Here is a 26956-nt window from a genome sequence, read left to right as displayed (position 1 = left end):
AATGGGACGGATAGTGGAATTGAATGCTCAATAGAATGGAAAGAAAATTGAAAAGGAATGTGGAATGGAATGGAATGTGGAACTCAATGGAATTGAATGTGGAATGGAATAGAATGGATTGGAATGGAAAGTGGAATGGAATGCAATGCAATGTGGAATGGAATGGAATGCTATGTGGAATGGAATGTGGAATGGAATGTGGAATGGAAAATGGAATGGAATGTGATGGAATGTGGAGTGGAATGGAATGGAATGGAATTTGGAATGGAATTAAATGGTATGGAATGTGGAATGGAATGGAATGAAATATGGAATGGAAAGTCGAATGAAATGGAATTGAATGTGGAATGGAATGTTGAATGGAATGTGGAGTAGAAAGGAATTGAATGTGGCATGGAAGGTGGAATGGAATTTATTGGAATGTGGAATGGAATGTGGAATTGAATGGAATGAAAAGTGGAATGGAATGTGGAAAGGAATGGGCTGAAATGTGGAATGGAATGTGGAATGGAATTGAAAGGAAGTGAAAGGATTGCAATGGAGTGGGGAATGGAACTGAATGGAATGTGGAATGGGATGCAATACGATATGGAATGGAAAGGAAAGTAATGTGGAATGAAATTGAATGGAATGTAATGGAATGTGGAATGGAATTGAATGGAATATGTAATGGAATGTGGAATGGAAAGTGGAATGGAATGGAAGAGAATGAGGAATGTAATGTGGAAAGGAATGGAATGAAATGTGGAATGGAATGGAATGTGGAATGGAATATGGAATGGAAAAGGATGCAATGTGGAAGGGAATGTGGAATGCAATGGAATGTGAAATGGAATGTGGAATGGAATGGCAGGTGGAAATGAAAGGAATGGACTGTGGAAAGGAATGGAATGGAATGGAGTGTGGAATGGAATGGATTGGAATGGAATGTCGAATGGAATGGAATGGAATGCAATGGAATGGTATGTGGAATGGAATGGAATGCAATGGAATATGGAATGGAATGGAAAGGAAAGTGGAACGGAAAGCGGAATGGAATGCAATGGAATGCAATTTGGAATGGAATGGAATGGAATGGCATGGAATGGAATGTGAAATTGAATGTAATGGAATGTGGAATGGAATATGGATTGCAATGGGATGCAATGTGGAATGGAAAGTGGAAAACAATGGGATGGAATGTGGAATGAAATGTGGAATGGAATGCAATGTGGAATTGAATGGAAAGAAATGTGGAATGGAATGTGGAATGGAATGGAAAGGAACGTGGAATGGAACCTGCAAAGGAATGGGATGGAAAGTGGATGGAATCTGGAATGGAATGAAATGGAGTGGAGTATGGAATGCAATGTACTGGAATGGAAAGGAATGTGGAACGGAATGTAATGGAATGTGGAATGGAGTGCAATGTGGATTGCATGAAATAGAATGTGGAATGGAATGTGTAATGGAATGGAATGGAATGTATAATCAAAATGGAATGGAATGTGGAATGGAATGGAAGAGAATGTGAAATGGAAAGGAATGGAATGTGGAATGGAATGCTTTGGAATGTGGAATGCAATTGAACGGAATGGAATGGTTTGGAATTTGGAATGCAATTGAACGGAATCTAATGAAATGTGGAATGGAATTGAATGGAATGCGGAATGGAATGTGGAATGAAATTGAATGGAATGTGGAATGGAATGTGGAATGGAATGGAATGGGATGGAATTTGGAATATAATGTGGAATGGAATGGAACGGGATGTGAATGGAATTTAATGGAAAGTGGAATGGAATGGAGTGGAATGTGGAATGGAATGTGGAATGGAATTGAGTGGAATGGAATGGAATGTGGAATGGAATGTGGAACAAATGGAATGGAATGTGAAATGGATTGTGGAATGGAATGTGGAATGCAAAGGAATGGAAAGTGGAGTGGAATGTGGAATGCAAAGGAATGGAAAGTGGAGTGGAATGTGGAATGGAACATGGAATAGAATGTAACGTGGAATGGATTGGAATGTGGAAAGTAATGTGGAATGGAATGGAATGGAATGGAATGTGGAATTCACTGAAACGGAATGAAATGTGGAATGGAATTCAGTGGAATGGCATGGAATGGAATGCGGAAAGGAATGGAACGTGGAACGGAATGGAATCGAATATGGAATGGAAAAGAATGGAATGGCATGGAAAGTGGAATGGAATGGAATGGAATGAGATGGTATGTGGAACGGAATGGAATGGAGTGTGGAATGGAATGTAGAATGGAATGTGATGGAATGTGGAATGGAATGGAGTGTGGAATGGAATGTAGAATGGAATGTGATGGAATGTGGAATGGAATGGAATTGAATGGAATGTGGAATGGAATTAAATGCTATGGAATGTGGAATGGAATGGAATGGCATATGGAATGGAAAGTCGAAAGTAATGGAATGGAATGTGGAATGGAATGTGGAATGGAATGTGGAGTAGAATGGAAAGGAATGTGGAATGGAAGGTTGAGGGGAATTTATTTCAATGTGGAATGGAATGTGTAATGGAATGGAATGGAATGTGGAATATATTGTGCAATGGAATGGAATAGAATGTGAATGGAATGGCATGGAAAGTGGAATGGAATAGAGTGGAATGTGAAATGGAATATGGAATGGAATGGAATGTAATGTGGAATGGAATGTGGAATGGAATATGGGATGGATTTGAATGTGGAATGGAATGTGAAATGGAATGGAATGGAATGTGGAATGGACTATGGAATGTTACGTAATGTAATGTGGAATGGAATATGGAATGGAATGTGGGATGGATTTGAATGCGGAATGGAAGGTGGAATGTAATGGAATGGAATCTGAATGGAATGGAATGGAATGTGGAATGGAATGTGGAATGTAATGTAATGGAATGTGGAATGGAATGTGGAATGGAATCTGAGGTGGATTTCAATATGGAATGGAAGGTGGAATGGAATGGAATGGAATGTTGAATGGAAAGTGGAATGGAATGGAATGGAATGTGGAATGCAATGTGGAAAGTAACGTGGAATGAAATGTGGAATGGAATGTGGAATGGAATGGAATTGAATGTGTAATGGAATGAGGAATGGAACATTGAATGGAATGTGGAATGAAATTGGGAATGGAAAGAAAGGAATGTGGACAGGAATGTGGAATGTAATGGCATGCAATGTGGAATGGAATGGAATGCAATGTGGAATGGAATGTGGAATGCAATGGAATGAAATGTAGAGTGGAATGTGGAAAGCAACGTGGAATAGATGGTAAATTGGAATGGAATGGAATTAAATGGAATGTGGAATGGAATTGAATTGAATGGAATGGAATGTGAAATGGAAAAGTATGGATTGGAATGTGGAATGGAATGTGGAATTGAATGGAATGGAATGTGGAATGGATTGTGGAAAGGAATGTGGAATGCAAAGGAATGGAAAGTGGAGTGGAATGTGGAATGGAAAGGAATGGAAAGTGGAGTGGAATGTGGAATGGAACATGGAATAGAATGTAACGAGGAATGGATTGGAATGTGGAAAGCAATGTGGAATGGAATGGAATGGAATGAGGAATGGAATGGCATGGAATGTGGAATTCAGTGGAACGGAATGGAATGTGGAGTGGAATTGAATGGAATGGAATCGAATGGAATGCGGAATGGAATGGAATGGAATATGGAATGGAATATGGAATGGAAGCTGATGCAACGTGGAATGGAATGTGAAATACAATGGAATGGAATGTGGAATGAAATCTGAAAGGGAATGGAATGTGGAATGGAATGGAATGGAAAGAGGAATGCAATGGAATACAATGTGGAATGGAATGTGGAATGGAATGAACTGGAATGTGGAATGGAATGGAATGGAATTTGGAATGGAATGGAATGGAATGTGGAATGGAAAAAAATGTGGAATGAAATTGATTGGAATGGAATGGAATGTGGAATGGAATTGATTAGAATGTGGAATGGAATTGATTGGAATGTGTAATGGAATGTGGAATGAAATGTGGAATGGAATGTGGAATTCAATGTGGGATGGAATGTGGAATGCAAAGGTATGGAATGTTTAATGGAATGGAATCGTATGTGGAAAGGAATGGAATGGAATGTGAAGTGCAATGGAATAGAATGTGGAATGGAATGGTAGGGAATGGAATGTGGAATGGAATGCACAATGGAAAGGAATGGAATGTGCAATGGATTTTCGAATGGAATGTGGAATGGAATGTGGAAAGCAATGGAAAGGAATCTGGAATGGAATGTTGAATAGAATGTGGAATGGACTGTGGAATGGAAAGTGAAATGGAAAGTGATATGTAATGTGGAATAGAATGGAATGGAATGAGCAATGAAAATTGGAATGGAACACGGAATGGAACGTGGAATGGAATGTTGAATGGAATGGAATGAAATGTGGAATGGAATGGAATCGAATGTGAAATGGAATGTGTAATGGAATGTGAAATGGAATGTGGAATGCAGTGTGAAATGGAATATGGAAAGGATTGTCGAATGGAAAGAAATGGAAGGTGGAGTGGAGTGGAAAGGAGAGTGGAATGGAATGGAATGGAATGGAACATAGAATGCAACGTGCAATGGAATGGAATGGAATGTGGGATGGAATTGAATGGAATGTGGAAAGGAATGGAATGGAATGTGGAATGGAATGTGGAATGGAATGGAATGGAATTTTGAATGGAATGTTATGAAACGTAGAATGGAAAGGAATGGAATGTGGAATGGAATGTGGAATAAAATGGAATGGAATGAGGACTGGAACGTGGAATGAAACGTAGAATGGAACGTGGAATGGAATGAGTAAAGCAATGGAATAGAATGTGGAATGGAAGTGAATGGAATGCGGAATGGAATGTGGAATGAAATTTGGAATGGAAAGTGGAATGGAATGGACGGAAAAGTGGAATGGAATGGAATGGAAAGTTGAATGGAATGGAATGGAGTGTGGAATGGAAGGGACTGGAATGTGGAATGGCATGTTGAATGGAATATGTAATGGATTGTGAAACGGAGTGGAAAGGAACGTGCAATGGAATGGAATGGAACTTGGAATGGAATAAAGGAATGTGTAATGGAATGGAATGAAATGGAATGAGAAATGGAATAGAATGGAACGTGGAATTGAATGGAACCAAATGTGGAATAGAATGGCATGGAGTGGAATGTGGAAAGGAATTGAATGGAAAGTGGAATTGAATGGAATGGAACGTGGAATGGAATGGAACGTGGATTGGAATGTGGAATGGAATGTGGAATGGAATGTGGAATGGAATGTGGAATGGAAGGTGAAATGTAATGTGGAATGGACTGTGGAATGTAATGAAATGGAAAGTGGAATGGAATGGAATGGAACAAGGAATAGTATGGAATGGAACGTGGAAAGGAATCTGGAATGGAACGTGGAATGGAACGTGGAATAGAATGTGGAATGGAATGGAATGGAATGTGGAATGGATTGTGGAATGGAATGGAAGGTTGATTGGATAGTGGAATGCAAGGGATTGGAATGTGGAATGGAACGGATTTTAATATGGAATGGAATTGAAAGGAATGTGGAATGGAATGGAAAGGGATCGAATGGAATGTGGAATGGAAAGGAATATTGTGTGGAATGCAATGGAATATAATATGGAATGGAATGGAATGTGGAATGGAATTGAACGGAAATGAATTGAATGGAAAGTGGAATGGAATGGAATGGAATGTGGAATGCAATGTGGAATAGAACGTGTAATGGAATAGAAAGGAATGTGCAATGGAATGCGGAATGAAATTGAATGGAATGGAATGTGGAATGGAATGGAAAGGAATGGATTGTGGAATGGTATGTGGAAAGGAATGTAATGGAAGGTGGAATGGAAAGTGGAAGGGCATGTGGAATGGAATGGAATGGAATGTGGAATGGTAGGAAATGGAATGTGGAATGGAATGGAATGGAATGTTTAATTGAATTGAATGGAATGGAATGTGGAATGGAATGGAATGCAATATGGAATGGAATGTAGAATAGAAGGGAATGGAATGTGGAATGAAACATGGAAAGGAAAGGAATGGAATGTGGAATGCAACGTGGAATGAAATGTGGAATGCAAAGTTAAAGAATGTTTAATGGAATGGAATGGAATGTGGAAGGGAATGGAATGGAATGTGAAATGGAATGGAATGGAATGTGGAATCGAAAGGAGTGGAATGGAATGGAAAGTGGAAAGGAATTTGGAATGGAAAGAGGAATGGAATGTGGAGTGGAATGGAATGGAATGAAATTGAATTTTCAATGGAACGTGGAATGGAATGTGGAATGGAATGTAATGGAATGTGGAATGGAATGTGGAATATAATGTAGAATGGAATGGAATGAAATGTGGAAGGAAATGTGGAATCTTATGAGGAATGGAATGTGGAATGGAGTGGAATGGAATGGAATGTGGAAGGGAACGTGGAACGGAATGTGGAATGGAATGGAATGGAATGTGAAAGAGAATGTGGAATGCAATCTGGAATGGAAGGTGGAACGGAATGGAAAGGAATGTGGAATAGACTGCCGAATGGAAAGGAATGGAATGTGGAATGGAAGGTGGAATGCAATGGAATTGTATTGGAATGGAATGTGGAATGGAATGGAATGGAATGTGGAAAGCAATGTGAAATGGAATGGAATGGAATGTATAATGGAATGTGGTATGCATTGGAATTGAATGTGGAATGAATTGTGGAATGAAATGGAATGGAAAGTTTAATTTAATGTGGAATGGAATGGAATGCAATGAGGAATGGAATGTGGAATGGAATGTGGACTGGAACGTGGAATGGAATGTGGAATGGAAAATGGAACAGAATGGAATGGAATGGGGAATGGAAGGTGCAATGGAATGGAATGCAATGTGGAAGAGAATAGAATGTGGAATGGAAAGTGCAACGGAATGGAATGGAATGTGGAATAGAATAGAATGTGTAATGGAATATGGAATGGAATGTTTAAATAGAATTGAATGGAATGTGCAATGGAATGTGGACTGGAATGGAATGCTATGTGGAATACAATGTGTAATGGAATGGAATGGAAAGTTGAATGGAATGTTCAATGGAACGTGGAAAAGAATGTGGAATGGAATGTAATGGAATGTGGAATGGAATGTGGAATGGAATGTGAATGGAACGTAATGGATTGTTGAATGGAATATGGAATGGAATGTGGAAAGCAACAGGGAATGGAATGAGGAATGGAAAGCGGAATGGAACGGAATGGAAAGTGGAATTTAATGTGGAATGGAATAGAGTGTGGACTGGAACGTGGAATGGAAATTGGAATGGAATGGAATGGAATGTAGAATGGAAAGTGGAGTGGAATGGAATGGAACGTGGAATGGAATGGAATGGAAAGTGGAATGGAAAGGAATGGAACGAGGAATGGAACATAGAATAGAACGTGGAAAGCAACATGGAATGAAACGTGGAATGGAATGTGGAATGGAATGTGAAATGGAATGGAATGGAATGTGGAATGGAATGGAATGGAATGTGGAATTGAATGGAATTAAGTGGAATGTGGAATGGAATGGAATGGAATGCGTAATCCAATGGAATGAAATGTGGAATTGAATGGAATGGAATGGAATTTAATGTGGAATGTAATGGAATGGAATCTAATGGAAATTGGAATTGAATGTATTTGAATGTGGAATGGAATGGAATGGAATGTGGAATGGAATGTGGAATGGAGCAGAATGCAATGTGGAATGGAATGTGGATTGGAATCTGCAAAGGAAAGTGGAATGGAAAGTAATGGAATATGGAATGGAACGTGGAACTGAATGGAATGGAACCTGCAATGGAACGTGGAATGGAACGTGGAATGTAACGAGAAATGTAATGAGGAATGGAATGTGGAATGGAAAGTGCAATGGAATGGAAAGGAATGTGGAATGGAATGTGCATTGGAATGTGGAATGGAATGTGGAATGGAGCAGAATGCAATGTGGAATGGAATGTGGAATGGAATGGGCAAAGGAAAGTGGAATGGAAAGGAATGGAATATGGAATGGAAGGTGGAACTGAATGGAATGGAATCTGCAATGGAACATGGAATGGAACGTGGAATGTAACGAGAAATGTAATGAGGAATGTAATGTGGAATGGAAAGTACAATGGAACAGAAAGGAATGTGGAATGGAATGTGCAATGGAATGTGCAATGGAACGTAACGTGGAATTGAACGTGGAATGGAATGGAATGTAACGTGGAACGGAACATGGAATGGAACGTGCAATGTAACGTGGAATGGAATGTGGAATTGAGAGGGCAATGGAATGTGGAATGTTACGTGGAATGTAATGGAATGGAAAGTATAATGGAACGTGGAATGGAAAGGAATGGAACGTGATGTTTAATCTGTAATGGAATGTGGAATGGAATCTGTAATGGAACGTGGAATGAAATGGAAGGGAATGTGGAATAGATGTGGAATGGTAGGGAATGGGATGTGGAATGAAAAGGTTAATGGAATGTGAAATGGAATGGAATGGAATGTGGAAAGAAATGGAACGGAATGTGGAATGGGATGTGGACTGGAATGGAATGGAATTTGGAATGGAATGTGGAAAGGAATGGAATGGAATGTGGAATGGAATGTGGAATGGAAGGGAATTGAATGTGGAAAGGCATGTGTTGGAATGTAGAATGGAATGTGGAATGGAATGTGCAAATGAATGTGGAATGGAATGGAATGGAATATGGAATGGAATGTGGAATGGAATGTGGAATTGAAATTGGAATGAAATGGAATGGAATGTCGAATGGAACGTGGAATGGAACGGAATGGAATGTGGAATGGAAAGTGCAATGGAATGGAATGGAATGTTGAATGGAATGTGGAATGAAATGGAATGAACGTGGAATGCAACTTGGAATAGATCTTGGAATGCAACTTGCAAAGGAACGTGGAATGGAATGTAGAATGTAATGTGGAATGGAGCGTGTAATGGAAAGTGGAAAGGAATGTGGAATGGAACGTGGGATGGAATGGTATGGAAGATGGAATTGAACGTGGAATGGAACGGAATGGAACGTGGAGTGGAACGTGGAACGGAATCGAATGCAACATGGAATGGAATGTGGAATGGAAAGTGGAATGGAACATGGAATGGAATCAAAAGGAACGTGGCATAGAATGGAATGGAACGTGGAATGCAATTTGGAATGGAATGAGGAATGGGACGTGGAATGTAATGGAATGCAACCTGGAATGGAATGTGGAATGGACTGTTGAAAGGAATAGAATGGAATGTGGAATGGAATGTTGAATGGAATGGAATTGAATGTGGAGTGGATTGCGGAAAGTAACGTGGAATGGAATGTAGATTGGAATGGAATGGAATGTGGAATGGAATGTGGAATGGATTGTGTAATGGAATGGAATGGAATGTGGAATAGAATGGAATGGAAGGGAATGTTGAATGGAACGGAATGGAATGTGAAATGGAATTGAATGGAATTGAATAGAATGGAAAGTGAAATAGAATGTGGAAAGGAATGTGAAATGGAATGTTGAATGGAATGTGGAACGGAATGTAATGGAACGTAGAATGGAATGGAATGGAACGTGGAATAGAATGGAATGAAACATGGAATGGAACGTGGAATGGAACATGGAATGAAATGTGGAACGGAATGCGGAATGGAATGTAGAATGGAATGGAATGGAAGGTAGTAATTAATGTGGAGTGGAATGGAATGGAACGTGGAATGGAATATGGAATGGAATGGGGAATGGAATGGGGAATGGAATGTGGAAAAGAATGTGGAATGGAATGTGGAATGGAAAGTGTAATGGAAAGTACTGGATTGTGGTATGGATTGTGGAATGGAATGTGGAGTGGAAAGTGGAATGGAATGGAACAGAAAGTGCAATGGAAAGTGGAATGGAATGGAATGGAAAGTGCAATGGAAAGTGGAATGGAATGGAATGGAAAGTGGAATGGAATTTGGTAAGAATGGAATGAAACGTGGATTGGAATGTGGAATGGAATGTGGAATAGAACATTGAATGGAACGTGTAATGCAATGGAATGGAATGTGGATTGGAATGGAATGGAACTTGTAATGGAATGTGGAATGAAATGGATTGGAATGTGGAAAGGAATGGAATGGAACGTGCAATGGAATGTGGAATGGATTGTGTCATGGAATGGAATGAAATGTGGAAAAGAAAGGAATGGAAGGGAATTTTGAACGAAATGTAATGGAATGTGAAATGGAATTGAATGGGATGGAATAGAATGGAAAGGGAAACAGAATGTGGAACGGAATGTAAAATGGAATGTTGAATGGAATGTGGAACAGAATGAAATGGAACGTAGAATGGAATGGAATGGAACGTGGAATAGAATGGAATGGAATGTGGAATGGAACATGGAATGAAAAGTGGAATGGAATGTGGAATGGAATATAGAATGGAATGGAATGGAAAGGAATAAGAAGTCGAATGGAATGGAACGGAAAGTAGAATAGAATATGGAATGGAATGGAATGGAATGGGGAATGGAATGTGAAATGGACTGTGGAATGGAAAGTGTAATGGAAAGTATTGGATTGTGGAATGGATAGTGGAATGGAATGTGGAGTGGAAAGTGGAATGGAAAGGAATGGAATGTGAAATGAAACGTGGAATGGAATGGAATGGAACATGGAATGGAATGAGGAAAGGAACTTTGAATGGAATGTGGAATGGAATGTGGAATTGAGTGTGGAATAGAGCATGGAATAGAATGGGGAATGGAATGTGGAATACAATCGAATGGAACGTAGAATGGAAAGTGGAATAGAATTGACTGGAACGTAGAATGGAATGTGGAATGGAATGGAATGGAACGTGGAATGGAATGTCGAATGGAATGTGGAAAGAAACGTGGAATGGAACGTAGAATGGAATGGAACGGAACGTGGAATGGAACGTGGAATGGAATGTGAAATGGACAGGTATATAATGTGGAATGGAAGGTAACGGAACGTGGAATGGAATGGAATGGAATGTGTAATGGAATGGAATGAAATGTGCAATAGAATGTGGAGTGGAAAGGAACAGAATCCGGAATGGAATGCATTGGAATGTTATGGAATTTGGAATGGAATGGAAGGGAACATGGAATGGAACATGGAATGGAATGTTGAATGGAACGGAATGGAATGTGGAAAGGAGGGGAATGGAAAGTGGAATGGAAAGGAATGGAATGGAAGGTGGAATATAACGAAATGGAATGTGGAATGGAATAGAATGGAATGTAATGTGGAAGGGAATGGAATGGAATGGAATGTGGAAGGGAAAGGAATGGAATGTGCAAGGGAATGGAATGGAATGGAATGCGGAAACGTATGGAATGTAATGTGGAATGGAATGTATTGTAATGGAATGGAATGTGGAATTGAATGGAATGGGAAGTGAAATGGAATGGAATGGAATGTGGAATGGAATAGAATGGAATGGAATGGAATGGAAGATGGAATGCAATGTCGAATAGAGTGGAATGGAACGTGGAATGGAATGGAATGGTAAGAACAATGGAATGGAATGGAATGTGTAATGGAACGTCGAATGGAACGTGGAATGAAATGGCATGGAATGTGGAATGGAATGTAATGGAATGTGGAGTGGAATGGAATGGAATGTGGAAAGGAATGGAATGGAATATGGAATGGAACGTGGAATGGAATGGAATGGAAAGTGGAATGGAACGTCTAATGGAATGTGGAATGGAACGTGGAATTGAATGGAATGGAATGTTGTATGGACTCTGGAATGAAATGGAATGGAATGTGGAATGGAATGTGGAATGGAATGGAATGGAATGTGGAAGGGAATGTGGAATGCAATGGGGAATGGGATGTGGAATGAAATTGAATCTAATGTGGAAAGGAATGTGGACTGGAATGTGGAATGAAATGTAATGGAACGTGGAATGGAAAGTGGAATGAAATGGAAAGGAACGTGGAATGTAATGTGGAATGAAATGGAATGGAATGTGGATAGGAACGGAAGGGAATGTGTTATAGAATCTGGAATGGAATGGAATGGAATGGGTAATGGAATGGAATGGAATGTGGAATGGAATGGAATGGAACGTGGAATGGTATGTGGAATGGAATGGAATGTGGAATGTAATGTGGAATGGAATGGAATGGAATGGAACGTGTGTTGGAATGTGGAATGGAATGGAATGTATTGTGGAAAGGAATGTGGAATGGAAGGTGGAATGCAACGCGAAACGGTTTACAATAGAAAGTAGAATGGAATGTGGAATGGAACTTGGAATGGAATGTGGAAAGGAATGTGGAATGGAATGGAATGGAATGTGGAACGGAACGTGCAATGGAATGAAATGGAATGTGGAATTGAACGTGGAATGGAATGGAATGGAATGGAATGGAATGTGGAACGGAATATGGAATGGAATGGAATGGAACGTGGAATGGAATGGAATGTAGTGGAATGTGGAATGGAATGCAATGGAATGTGAAATATAATGGAAAAGAAAGTGGAATTGAATGGAATGCAATGGAACAGAAAGTGGAATACAAAGGAATGGAATGGAATGTGGAATGGAATGTGGAATTGAATGGTAAGGAAAGTGGAATGGAATGGAATGGAACGTGGAATTCAGTGGACTGGAAATTGGAATGGAATGTGGAATTGTGTGTGAAATGTAATGGAATGGATTGTGGAAGGGAATGTATTGGAATGCGGTAAGGAATGTGGAATGGAATGTGGAATGGAATGGGATGTGGAAAGGAATGTGGAATGGAATGGAATGGAATTTGGAATGGAATGTGTAGTGGAATGTGCAATGGAAAGAAATGGAAAGGAAAGGAATGGAATGTGAAATGGAATGGAATGGAATGGAATGTGGAATGGAATGGAATGGAATGTGGCATGGAATGGAATAAAATGTGGAATGGAATGCAATGGAATGTGGAATAGAATGTGGAATGGAATGTGGAATGGAATGGTGAAAGCAACGTGGAATGGAATGGAATGTGGAATGGAAAGTAGAGTGGAATGGAATGGAATGTAGACTGGAACGTGGAATGGAACGTGGAATGGAATGAAATGGAAGGTGAAATGAAATGGAATGGAATGTGGAATGGAAGGTGGAATGGAATGGAATGGAAGGTGAAATGAAATGGAATGGAATGTGGAATGGAATGTGGAATGGAATGGAATGGAACGTGGAGGGGAACGTGGAATGGAATGGAATGCAATGTTGAATGGAAAGAATGTGAAATGGAATGGAATGGAATGGAATGTGGAATGGAATGTGAAATGGAATGTGGAATAGAACCTGGAATTGAATAGAGCGTGGAATGGAATGTGGAATAGAACGTGGAAAGGAATGGAATGTTTAATGCAATGTGGAATGGAATGGAATGGAATGTATCGTGCAATGGAACGTTGTATGGAAGATAGAATGGTACGTGGAATATAATGTGGAATGGAATGGAATGGAATGTGGAATGGAATGTGGAATGGAAAGGAATGGAACGTGGAAAGGAACGTGGAATGGAGTGTAGAATGGAACGTGGAATGGAATGTGCAATGCAACGTGGAATGGAACGTAGAATGGAATGGACTGGAAAGTGGAATGGAATGTGGAATTGAATGTAGAATGGAACATGGAATGGGAAGTGGAAAGGAAAGTGGAATGAAATGGAAAGGAATGTGGAATGGAATGGAATTTAATATGGAATGGAATGTGGACTGGAATGGAATGCAATGTGGAATGGAATGTGGAATGGAATGGAATGTGGAATCGATTCTGGAATGGAATGTGGAATGGAACGTGTAATGCAAAGGAATGTATCATGGAAAGGAAAGTGCAATGGAATGTGGACTGGAATGCAATGTAATGTGGAATGGAATTGAATGGAATGTCGATTAGAATGTGGAATGTAATGTAATGTAATGTTGAATCGAATGTGGAACAGAATCGAATGGAATGTGGAATAGAATGTGCAATGGAATGAGGAATGGAATGTGGAATGGAACAGAATGTAATGGAATGGAATGAGGAATTGAAAGGAATGTGAAGTGGAATTGAATGGAATGGAATGTGGAATGGAAAGGAATGGAATGGAATGTGGAATGGAATGTGAAATGGAATGAGGAATGGAACGTGGAATGGAATGAAATGGATCATGGAATGGAATGGAATGGAAGTGGGAATGGAATGTGAAATGGAATGTGGCATGGAATGTGGAATGGAATGAAATATAACGTGGAATGGAATGGAATGGAACGTGGAATGGAACGGAATGGAATGTGGAATGGAACATGGAACGGAAGGTGGAATGGAACGTGGAATAGAACCGAATGGAAAGTGGACTGGAATGGAATGGAAAGTTTAAAGGAATGGAGTGGAATTTGGAGTGGAACGTGGAATGGAACGGAATGGAAAGGAACGTGGAATGGAAAGTGGAATGGAACGTCAAATGGTAAGTGAAATGGAACGTGGAAAGGAATGGAATGGAACATAGAATGTTATGTGCAAAGGAATGTGGAATGTAATGGAATGGAATGTGTAATGGAATGGAAAGGATTGTGCTATGGAATGTGGAATGGAATGTGGAATGGTATGGAATGGAATGGGGAAGAGAATGTGGAATTTATTATGGTATGGAATGTGGAATGGAACGTGGAACAGAATATGGAATGGAACGTGCAATGGAATGTGAAATGAAATGTGTAAAGGAAACGAATAGAATCGGGATTGGAATTCAATGGAATGCAGAATGGAATGGAATGGAATGGTATGGAATGTGGAATGGAATGGAGTGGAATGGACCATGGAATAGAAGTGGATTGGAAAGTGGAATGGAATGTGTAATGGAATGGAATGGAATGTGGAATGCAAGGGAATAGAATGTGGAATGGAATGGAATGGAATGGAATGGAATGGAATGAGAACGTAAAATGGAAGGGAGAACAATGTGGATTGGAATGTGGAATGGAATGGAAAGGAATAGAATGGAATGTGCAATGGAATGGAATGGAATGGAATGTGGAATGGAAAGGAACGCAATGTGGAAAGGAATGGAATGGTATGGAACGTGGAATGAAAAGTAATGGAATGCACTGTAATATGGAATGGAATGAGGAATGGAATGGAATGGAATGTGGAATGGAATGAAATGGAATGGAATGTGGAATGGTATGGAATGGAATTTGGAATTGAATGTAACGGAATCAAAAGGAATGTGTAATTGAATGCAATGGGAAGTGGAATGGAATGGAACGGAATGTGGAACGGAATGCAATGGAGTGGAAAGGAAGGTGAAATGGAATGTGAAATGGAATGTGGAATGGAATGAAATGGAACGTGGAAGGGAAAGGAATGGAACGCGGAATGGAATGGAATGCATCGTGGAATGAAATGGATCGTGGAAAGAATGTGGAATGAAACGGAATGGTATGTGGAATGAAATGTGGAATCGGAAGTCGAATGGAATGGATTGGAATGTGGAATGGAATATGGAATGGAAAGTGGAATGGAACGTGGAATGGAACGTGGCATGGAACGTGGTATTGAATGGAAAGGAAAGTGGAATGGAACGTGGAATGGAATGGAATGGAATGTGGAACGGAACGTGGAATGGAATGTGGAATGGAATGTGGTTTGGAATGGAATGAAATGTGGAATGGATGGGAATGGAATGTGGAATGGAAAGTGGAATTCAATGGAATGGCATGCTGAATGGAATAAAATGGAATGGAATGTGGAATGAAATGGAACGGAACATGGAAAAGAATATGGAATGGAATGTGGAATGGAATGGAATGGAATGTGGAATGGAATGGAATGGAATGTGGAATGGAATGGAATGGAATGGGGAATGGAATGTGGAATGGAGTGTGGAATGTCCTGGAATGGACTGTGGCATGGAATGTGGAATAGAATGTAATGGAATGTGGTTTGGAATGTGGAATGGAATGTGGAATGGAAAGGAAAGTAATGTGGAATGGAATGTGGAAATGAAAGTGGAATGGAATGGAACGGAATGTGGAATAGACGGTTGAAAGGAATGGAATGGAATTTGGAATGGAATGTTTAACGGAATGTGGTAAGGAATGTAGAAACGAATGGAATGGCATGTGGAATCGAATGGAATGGCATGTGGAATGGAATGGAATGAATGTGGTATGAAATGGAATGTAACGTGGAATAGAATGTTGAATGGAATGTGGAATGGAATGTGGAATGGAATGCAATGGATGTGGAATGGAACGGAATGGTATGTGGAATGAAATGTGGAATCGGAAGTCGAATGGAATGGATTGGAATGTGGAATGGAATATGGAATGGAAAGTGGAATGGAACGTGGAATGAAACGTGGTATGGAACGTGGAATTGAAAGGAAAGGAAAGAGGAATGGAATGTGGAATGGAATGGAATGGAATGTGGAACGGAACGTTGAATGGAATGTGGAATGGAATGTGGTTTGGAATGGAATGAAATGTGGAATGGAATGGAATGGAACAAGGAATCGGATGTGGAATGAAATGCAAAGGAATGTGGAATGGAATGTGGAATGGAAAGGAATGGAATGTGGAATGAAATTTGGAATGGAATGTGGACAGCAATGCAATGGAATCTGGAATGGAATCTGGAATGGAATGGAATCGAATGTGGAATGGAATGCGGAAAGGAATGCAGAATGCAATGTAGAATTGAGTGGAATGGATTGTGGAATGCAACGTAGAATGGAAAGGAAAGGAATGTGGAATTGAATGGAATGCAATGTGGAATGGAATGTAGAATGGATTGGAATGGAATGTGGAATGGAAAGTAGAATTGAATGGAATGGCATGCTGAGTGGAATAAAATGGAATGGAATGTGGAATGAAATGGAACGGAACATGGAAAATAATATGGAATGGAATGTGGAATGGAATGGAATGGAATGTGGAATGGAATCGATTGGAATGTGGAATATAATGGAATGGAATGGAATGTGGAATAGAATCGATTGGAATGTGGAATAGAATGGAATGGGATTGAATGGAATGGGAATGGAAAGGAATGGAATGTGGAAAGCGATGGAATGTAAGAAATGAGGAATCGAATGGAAAGGAATGTGGAATGGAATGGAATGGAATACGGAATGGAATGGAACATAGAATGGAATGTCGAAAGGAATGTAGTGGAATGTGGAATGAAATGGAATGGAATGTGGAATAGAATGTGGAATGGAATGTGGAATGGAATGGAATTGAATGTGGAAGAAAAAGTAATGGAATGTGGAACAGAATGGAATGGAATGCAATGGAATGTGGAATGGAATGGAGTGGAATGGGGAATGCAATGCAATGGAATAAAATGTGGAATTTAATGGAATGGAATGTGGAATGAAATGGAATGTGGAATGGAATGGATCGTGGAATGGAATGTGGAATGGAATGTGGAATGAAATGTGGAATCGAATAGAATGGAATGTGGAATAGAACGGAATGGAATGTGGAATAGAATGGAAAGGAATGGAATGTGGAATGGAACAGAATATGGAATGCAATGTGGAATGGAATGTGGAATGGAATGCAATAGAAGGTGGAAGGGAATGGAATGGAATGTGGTTTGGAATGGAACGGAAAATGGAAAGGAATGGAAAGTGAAGTTGAATGTGGATAGGAATGTGAAATGGAATGAGGAATCGAATGTGGATTGGAATGTGCAATGGAGTGAAATGAAAGGTTGAAAGGAGTGGAATGGAACTTGGAATGGAATAGAATGGAAAGTGGAATGCAACATGGAATGGAACGTGGAATGGAAAGTTGAATTCAAAGTGGAATGGAATGGAACGGAATGTGGAATGGAATGTGGAAAGGAATGTGGAATGGAACGTGGAATGGAACGTGGAAATGAAAGTGGAATGGAATGGAATGGAATGTGGAATGAAATCTGCAATGGAATTTGTTATGGAATGGAATGCACTGTGGAAAGGAAAGTGGAGCGGAATGAAAAGGAATATGGAATGGAATGGAAAGGAGTGTGGAATGGAATGTGGAATGGAATGTTGAATGGAAAGGAAGGTAATGTGGGATGGAATGTGGAATGGAAAGTGCAACGGAAAGTGCAAGAGAACGGAAAGGAATGTGGAATGGAACGTGTAATGGAATGGAATGGAACGTGGAATGTAACGTTTAATGGAACGTGGAATGGAATGTGGAACGGAATGTGGAATGGAAGGGAATGGAATGTGGAATAGAATGGAATGGAATGTGGAATGGAATGTGGAATGGAATATGGAAAGGAGTGGAATGGAATGAGGAATTGAATGTGGAATGGAATGTGGAAGGGAACATGGAATGGAAAGCAATGGAAAGTGTAATGGAAGGGAATGGAAAGTGGAAAGGAATGTGGAATCGAATACAATGGAATATGGTAGGGAACATGGAATGGAAAGGAATGGAATGTGGAATGAAATGGAATGGAACGTAGAAAGGAATGTGGAATGGAATGCAATGGAATGTGGAATGGAACGGAATGGAATGTGGAATGGAATGTGGAATGGAACGGAATGAAATGTAGAATGGAATGTGGAATGCAATGTGGAATGGATTGGAATGGATTGTGGAATGCAATGGAATGGAATGTTATGGAAAGTGGAATGGAATGAATGGAATATGGAATGGAACATGGAATGGAATGTGGAATGGAATGTGGAATGGAAAGTGGAATGCCACGTTCAAGGGAATGGAATGGAATGTGCAGCGGAATGTCGGATGAAATGGAATGGATAGTGGAAAGAAATGTGGAATGGAATCTGTAATGTCATTGAATGCAATGTGAAATGGAATGGAATGTAATGTGAAATGGATTGTGGAGTGGAACGTGGAATGGAATGTGGAATGGAACGTGGAATGTAATGTGGAATGGATCGTGGAATGGAACGTGGAACGAAATGGAATGGAACCAGTAATTGAATGTGCAATGGAATGGAATTGAATGCGGAATGGAATTGAATATTATGTGGAATGGAATGTGGGACAGAATGAGGAGTGTAATGGAATGGAATGTGGAATGGAATGTGGAAGGGAATTTGGAATGGAATGCAATGGAATGTGGAAGGCAATGTGGAATGGAATGGAATGGAATGTGGAATGGAATGTGGAAAGGAATAGGGAATGGTACGGAATGGAATGTGAAATGGAATGTAATGGAATGTGGAATGGAATGTGGAAAAGTATGAGGAATGGAAAGGAAAGGATTGTGGAATGGGACGTGGAATGGAGTGTGGAATGGAAAGTGACATAGAACAGAACGGAATGTCGAATGGAATGTGGAATGGAATGTGGAATCGTATGGAACGGAAAATGGAATGGAATGGATTGGAACGTGTAATAGAATGGAATGGAAAGGAATGCGGAATGGAATGTGGAATGGAATGGAATGGAATCTGGAATGGACTGGAAATGAGTGGAATGTGGAATGAAATGTTGAATGGAATGGAAAGTAAGGTGGAATGGAATGAGGAATGGAATTTTAATGGAATGGAATGCAATGAGGAATGGAATGTGGAATGGAAAGGAATGGAATATGGAATGCAATGTGGAATGGTGTGGAATAGAATGTGGAATGGAATGTGGAATGGAATGTGGAATTGTATGTGGAATGGAATGTGGAATGGAATGAAATTGCATGTGGAATGGAGTGGAATGGAGTGTGGAATGATATGGAACGGAACATGGAATTGAATGTGGACTGGAATGTGTAATGGAATGTGGAAAGGTAAGGAATGGAATGTGCAATGGAATGGAATGGAATGTGGAATAGAATGGAATGGAATGGTATGGAAAGGAAAAGGAATTGAATGGAATGTGGAACGCAAAGGAATGGAATGAAATAAGGAATTGAATGGAACGGAATGTGGAATGGAAAGTTATAGAACGTGGAATGCAATGTGGAACAGAATGGAATGGAATGTGGAATGGTATGTGGAAAGGAAAGTGGAATGGAATGGAATGTGGAATGGAATGGAAAGGAATGTGTAATAGAATGGAATGCAATGGAATGTGGAATGGAATGCGGAATGGAATGTGGAATGGAATTTAAAGGAATGTGGAATTGAATGGAATTTATTGTGGAATGGAATGTGGAATGGAATGGAATGGAATGTGAAATGGAATGGAGAATGGAATGGAATGGAATGTGGAAGGGAATGTGGAAAGGAACGGAATGGAATGTGAAATGGAATGTGGAATGGAATGTGGAAATCTAGGTGGAATGGAATGGAAAGGAATGCAATGGAATGAGGAATGGAACGGAATGGAATGTGGAATGGAATGTGGAATGGAATGCGGAAAGGAATGTGGAATGGAGTGTGGAATGGCCTGGAATGGACTGTGGCATGGAATGTGGAATAGAATGTAATGGAATGTCGTTTGGAATGTGGAATGGAATGTGGAATGGAAAGGAAAGTAATGTGGAATGGAATGTGGAAATGTAAGTGGAATGGAATGGAATGGAATGGAATGTGGAATGGACCGTTGAAAGGAGTGGAACGGAATTTGGAATGAAATGTTTAATGGAATGTGGTAAGGAATGTAGAATCGAATGGAATGGCATGTGGAATCGAATGGAATGGCATGTGGAATGGAATGGAATGGAATGAATGTGGTATGAAATGGAATGTAACGTGGAATAGAATGTTGAATGGAATGTGGAATGGAATGTGGAATGGAATGCAATGGATGTGTAATGGAACGGAATGGAATGTGGAATGGAATTTGGAATGGAATGTGGAATGGAACGGAATGGTATGTGTAATGAAATGTGGAATCGGAAGTGGAATGGAATGGATTGGAATGTGGAATGGAATATGGAATGGAAAGTGGAATGGAACGTGGAATGGAACGTGGCATGGAACGTGGAATAGAATGGAAAGGAAAGTGGAATGGAATGTGGAATGGAATGGAAAGGAATGTGGAACGGACCGTGGAATGGAATGTGGAATGGAATGTGGTTTGGAATGGAATGAACTGTGGAATGGAATGGAATGGAACAAGGAATCGGATGTGGAATGAAATGCAAAGGAATGTGGAATGGAATGTGGAATGGAAAGGAATGGAATGTGGAATGAAATTTGGAATGGAATGTGGACAGCAATGCAATGGAATCTGGAATGGAATCTGGAATGGAATGGAATCGAATGTGGAATGGAATGCGGAAAGGAATGCAGAATGGAATGTAGAATTGAGTGGAATGGAATGTGGAATGCAACGTAGAATGGAAAGGTAAGGAATGTGGAATTGAATGGAATGGAAAGTGGAATGGAATGTAGAATGGAATGGATTGGAATGTGGAATGGAAAGTGGAATTGAATGGAATGGCATGCTGAATGGAATAAAATGGAATGGAATGTGGAATGAAATGAAAGGGAACATGGAAAAGAATATGGAATGGAATGTGGAATGGAATGGAATGGAAGGTGGAATGGAATCGATTGGAATGTGGAATAGAATGGAATGGAATGTGGAATGGAATCCATTGGAATGTGGAATAGATTGGAATGGAATTGAATGGAATGGGAAGGGAAAGTAATGGAATGTGGAAAGCGATGGAATGTAAGAAATGAGGAATTGAATGGAAAGGAAAGTGGTATGAAATGGAATGGAATACAGAATGGAATGGAACATAGAATGGAATGTCGAATGGAATGTAATAGAATGTGGAATGAAATGGAATTGTATGGGGAATAGAATGTGGATTGGAATGTGGAATGGAATGGAATGGAACGGAATGTTTAATGGAATGGAATGGAATGTGGAAAGAAATGGAATGGAATGGGGAACAGAATGGAATGGAATGCAATGGAATGTGGAATGGAATGGAGTGGAATGGGGAATGCAATGCAATGGAATGAAATGTGGAATTTAATGGAATGCAATGTGGAATGGAATGGAATGTGGAATGGAATGGATCGTGGAATGGAATGTGGAATGGAATGTGGAATCGAATGGAATGGAATGTGGAATAGAGCGGAATGGAATGTGGAAAAGAATGGAATGGAATGGAATGTGGAATGGAATGTGGAATGGAACAGAATATGGAATGCAATGTGGAATGGAATGTGGAATGGAATGCAATGGAAGGTGGAAAGGAATGGAATGGAATGTGGATTGGAATGGAATGGAAAATGGAAAGGAATGGAAAGTGAAGTTGAATGTGGATAGGAATGTGAAATGGAATGTGGAATCAAATGTGGACTGGAATGTGCAATGGAGTGAAATGAAAGGTTGAAAGGAATGGAATGGAACTTGGAATGGAATAGAATGGAAAGTGGAATGCAACATGGAATGGAACGTGGAATGGAAAGTTGAATTCAAAGTGGAATGGAATGGAACGGAATGTGGAATGGAATGTGGAAAGGAATGTGGAATGGAACGTGGAATGGAACGTGGAAATGAATGTGGAATGGAATGGAATGGAATGTGGAATGAAATGTGCAATGGAATTTGTTATGGAATGGAATGGACTGTGGGAAGGAAAGTGGAGCGGAATGAAAAGGAATATGGAATGGAATGGAAAGGAGTGTGGAGTGGAATGTGGAATGGAAAGTGGAATGGAAAGGAAGGTAATGTGGGATGGAATGTGGAATGGAAAGTGCAACGGAAAGTGCAATAGAACGGAAAGGAACGTGGAATGGAACGTGTAATGTAATGGAATGGAACGTGGAATGTAACGTTTAATGGAAAGTGGAATGGAATGTGGAATGGAATGTGGAATGGAATGGAATGGAATGTGGTATAGAATGGAATGGAATGTGGAATGGAATGTGAAATGGAATGTGAAATGGAATGTGGAAAGGAATATGGAATGGAATGGAATGGAATGTGGAATCGAATGTGGAATGGAATGTGGAAGGGAACATGGAATGGAATGCAATGGAAAGTGTAATGGAAGGGAATGGAAAGTGGAAAGGAATGTGGAATCGAATACAATGGAATATGGTAGGGAACATGGAATGGAAAGGAACGGAATGTGGAATGAAAGGGAATGGAACGTAGAAAAGAATGTGGAATGGAATGCAATGGAATGTGGAATGGAACGGAATGGAATGTGGAATGGAATGCGGAATGGAATGGAATGAAATGTAGAATGGAATGTGGAATGCAACGTGGAATGGATTGGAATGGATTGTGGAATGCAATGGAATGGAATGTTATGGAAAGTGGAATGGAATGAATGGAATATGGAATGGAACATGGAATGGAATGAGGAATGGAACGTGGAATGGAAAGTGGAATGCCACGTTCAAGGGAATGGAATGGAATGTGCAGCGGAATGTGGGATGAAATGGAATGGATAGTGGAAAGAAATTTGGAATGGAATCTGTAATGTCATTGAATGGAATGTGAAATGGAATGGAATGGAATGTGAAATGGATTGTGGAGTGGAACGTGGAATGGAATGTGGAATGGACCGTGGAATGGAACGTGGAACAAAATGGAATGGAACCTGTAATTGAATGTGCAATGGAATGGAATTGAATGTGGAATGGAATTGAGTATTATGTAGAATGGAATGTGGGAGAGAATGAGGAGTGTAATGGAATGGAATGTGGAAAGGAATAGGGAATGGTACGGAATGGAATGTGAAATGGAATGTAAGGGAATGTGGAATGGAATGTGGAAAAGTATGAGGAATGGAAAGGAAAGGATTGTGGAATGGAATGTGGAATGGAGTGTGGAATGGAAAGTGGCATAGAACAGAATGGAATCTCGAATGGAATGTGGAATGGAATGTGGAATCATATGGAACGGAAAATGGAATGGAATGGATTGGAACGTGTAATAGAATGGAATGGAAAGGAATGCGGAATGGAATGTGGAATGGAAAGGAATGGAATCTGGAATGCACTGGAAATGAGTGGAATGTGGAATGGAATGTTGAATGGAATGGAAAGTAAGGTGGAATGGAATGAGGAATGGAATTTTAATGGAATGGAATGCAATGAGGAATGGAATGTGGAATGGAATGGAATGGAATATGGAATGCAATGTGGAATGGTGTGGAATAGAATGTGGAATGGAATGTGGAATGGACCGTTGAAAGGAATGGAATGGAATTTGGAATGGAATGTTTAATGGAATGTGGTAAGGAATGTAGAATCGAATGGAATGGCATGTGGAATCGAATGGAATGAATGTGGTATGAAATGGAATGTAACGTGGAATAGAATGTTGAATGGAATGTGGAATGGAATGAGGAATGGAATGCAATGGATGTGGAAAGGAACAGACTGGAATGTGGAATGGAATCGATTGGAATGTGGAAGAGAATGGAATGGAATGTGGAATGGAATCGATTGGAATGTGGAATAGAATGGAATGGAATTGAATGAAATGGGAATGGAAAGGAATGGAATGTGGAAAGCGATGGAATGTAAGAAATGAGGAATTGAATGGAAAGGAATGTGGAATGGAATGGAATGGAATACAGAATGGAATGGAACATAGAATGGAATGTCGAATGGAATGTAATAGAATGTGGAATGAACTGGAATGGAATGTGGAATAGAATGTGGATTGGAATGTGGAAAGGAATGGAATGGAATGTGGAGTGAAATGTAATGGAATATGGAATAGAATGGAATGGAATGCAATGGAATGTGGAATGGAATGGAGTGTAATGGGGAATGCAATGCAATGGAATGAAATGTGGAATTTAATGGAATGGAATGTGGAATGGAATGGAATGTGGAATGGAATGGATCGTGGAATGGAATGTGGAATGGAATGTGGAATGGAATGGAATGGAATGTGGAATAGAACGGAATGGAATGTGGAATAGAATGGAATGGAATGGAATGTGGAATGGAATGTGGAATGGAACAGAATATGGAATGCAATGTGGAATGGAATGTGGAATGGAATGCAATGGAAGGTGGAATGGAATGGAATGGAATGTGGATTGGAATGGAATGGATAATGGAAGGGAATGCAAAGTGAAGTTGAATGTGGATAGGAATGTGAAATGGAATGTGGAATAGAATGTGGACTGGAATGTGTAATGGAGAGAAATGAAAGGTTGAAAGGAATGGAATGGAACTTGGAATGGAATAGAATGGAAAGTGGAATGCAACATGGGATGGAACGTGGAATGGAAAATTGAATTCAAAGTGGAATGGAATGGAACGGAATGTGGAATGGAATGTCTAAAGGAATGTGGAATGGAACGTGGAATGGAATGTGGAAATGAATGTGGAATGGAATGGAATGGAATGTGGAATGAAATGTGCAATGGAATTTGTTATGGAATGGAATGGACTGTGGAAAGGAAAGTGGAGCGGAATGAAAAGGAATGTGGAATGGAATGGAAAGGAGTGTGGAATGGAATGTGGAATGGAATGTGGAATGGAAAGGAAGGTAATGTGGGATGGAATGTGGAATGGAAAGTGCAACGGAAAGTGCAATAGAACGGAAAGGAATGTGGAATGCAACGTGTAATGTAGTGGAATGGATCGTGGAATGTAACATTTAATGGAACGTGGACTGGAAAGTGGAATGGAATGTGGAATGGAAGGGAATGGAATGTCGTATAGAATGGAATGGAATATGGAATGGAATGTGAAATGGAATGTGGAAAGGAATATGGAAAGGAATGGAATAGAATGTGGAATCGAATGTGGAATGGAATGTGGAAGGGAACATGGAATGGAATGCAATGGAAAGTGTAATGGAAGGGAATGGAAAGTGGAAAGGAATGTGGAATGGAATACAATGGAATATGGTAGGGAACATGGAATGGAAAGGAATGGAATGTGGAATGAAAGGGAATGGAACGTAGAAAGGAATGTGGAATGGAATGCAATGGAATGTGGAATGGAATGGAATGGAATGTGGAATGGAATGTGGAATGGAACGGAATGAAATGTAGAATGGAATGTGGAATGCAATGTGGAATGGATTGGAATGGATTGTGGAATGCAATGGAATGGAATGTTATGGAAAGTGGAATGGAATGAATGGAATATGGAATGGAACATTGAATGGAATGAGGAATGGAACGTGGAATAGAAAGTGGAATGCCACGTTCAAGGGAATGGAGTGGAATGTGCAGCGGAATGTGGGATGAAATGGAATGGATAGTGGAAAGAAATTTGGAATGGAATCTGTAATGTCATTGAATGGAATGTGAAATGGAATGGAATGGAATGTGAAATGGAATGGAATGGAATGTGAAATGGATTGTGGAGTGGAACGTGGAATGGAATGTGGAATGGACCGTGGAATGGAACGTGGAACAAAATGGAATGGAACCTGTAATTGAATGTGCAATGGAATGGAATTGAATGTGGAATGGAATTGAATATTATGTGGAATGGAATGTGGGACAGAATGAGGAGTGTAATGGAATGCAATGTGGAATGTAATGTGGAAGGGAATTTGGAATGGAATGCAATGGAATGTGGAAGGCAATGTGGAATGGAATGGAATGGAATGTGGAATGGAATGTGGAAAGGAATAGGGAATGGTACGGAATGGAATGTGAAATGGAATGTAATGGAATGTGGAATGGAATGTGGAAAGTATGAGGAATGGAAAGGAAAGGATTGTGGAATGGGACGTGGAATGGAGTGTGGAATGGAAAGTGGCATAGAACAGAATGGAATGTCGAATGGAATGTGGAATGGAATGTGGAATCGTATGGAACGGAAAATGGAATGGAATGGATTGGAACGTGTAATAGAATGGAATGGAAAGGAATGCGGAATGGAATGTGGAATGGAATGGAATGGAATCTGGAATGGACTGGAAAGGAGTGGAATGTGGAATGGAATGTTGAATGGAATGGAAACTAAGGTGGAATGGAATGTGGAATGGAATTGGAATGGAATGGAATGCAATGAGGAATGGAATGTGGAATGGAATGGAATGGAATATGGAA

Source organism: Pongo abelii, chromosome 11 (assembly GCF_028885655.2).
Source record: "Pongo abelii isolate AG06213 chromosome 11, NHGRI_mPonAbe1-v2.0_pri, whole genome shotgun sequence".
NCBI lineage: Eukaryota > Metazoa > Chordata > Mammalia > Primates > Hominidae > Pongo > Pongo abelii.
This window is presented reverse-complemented; position numbering follows the sequence as displayed.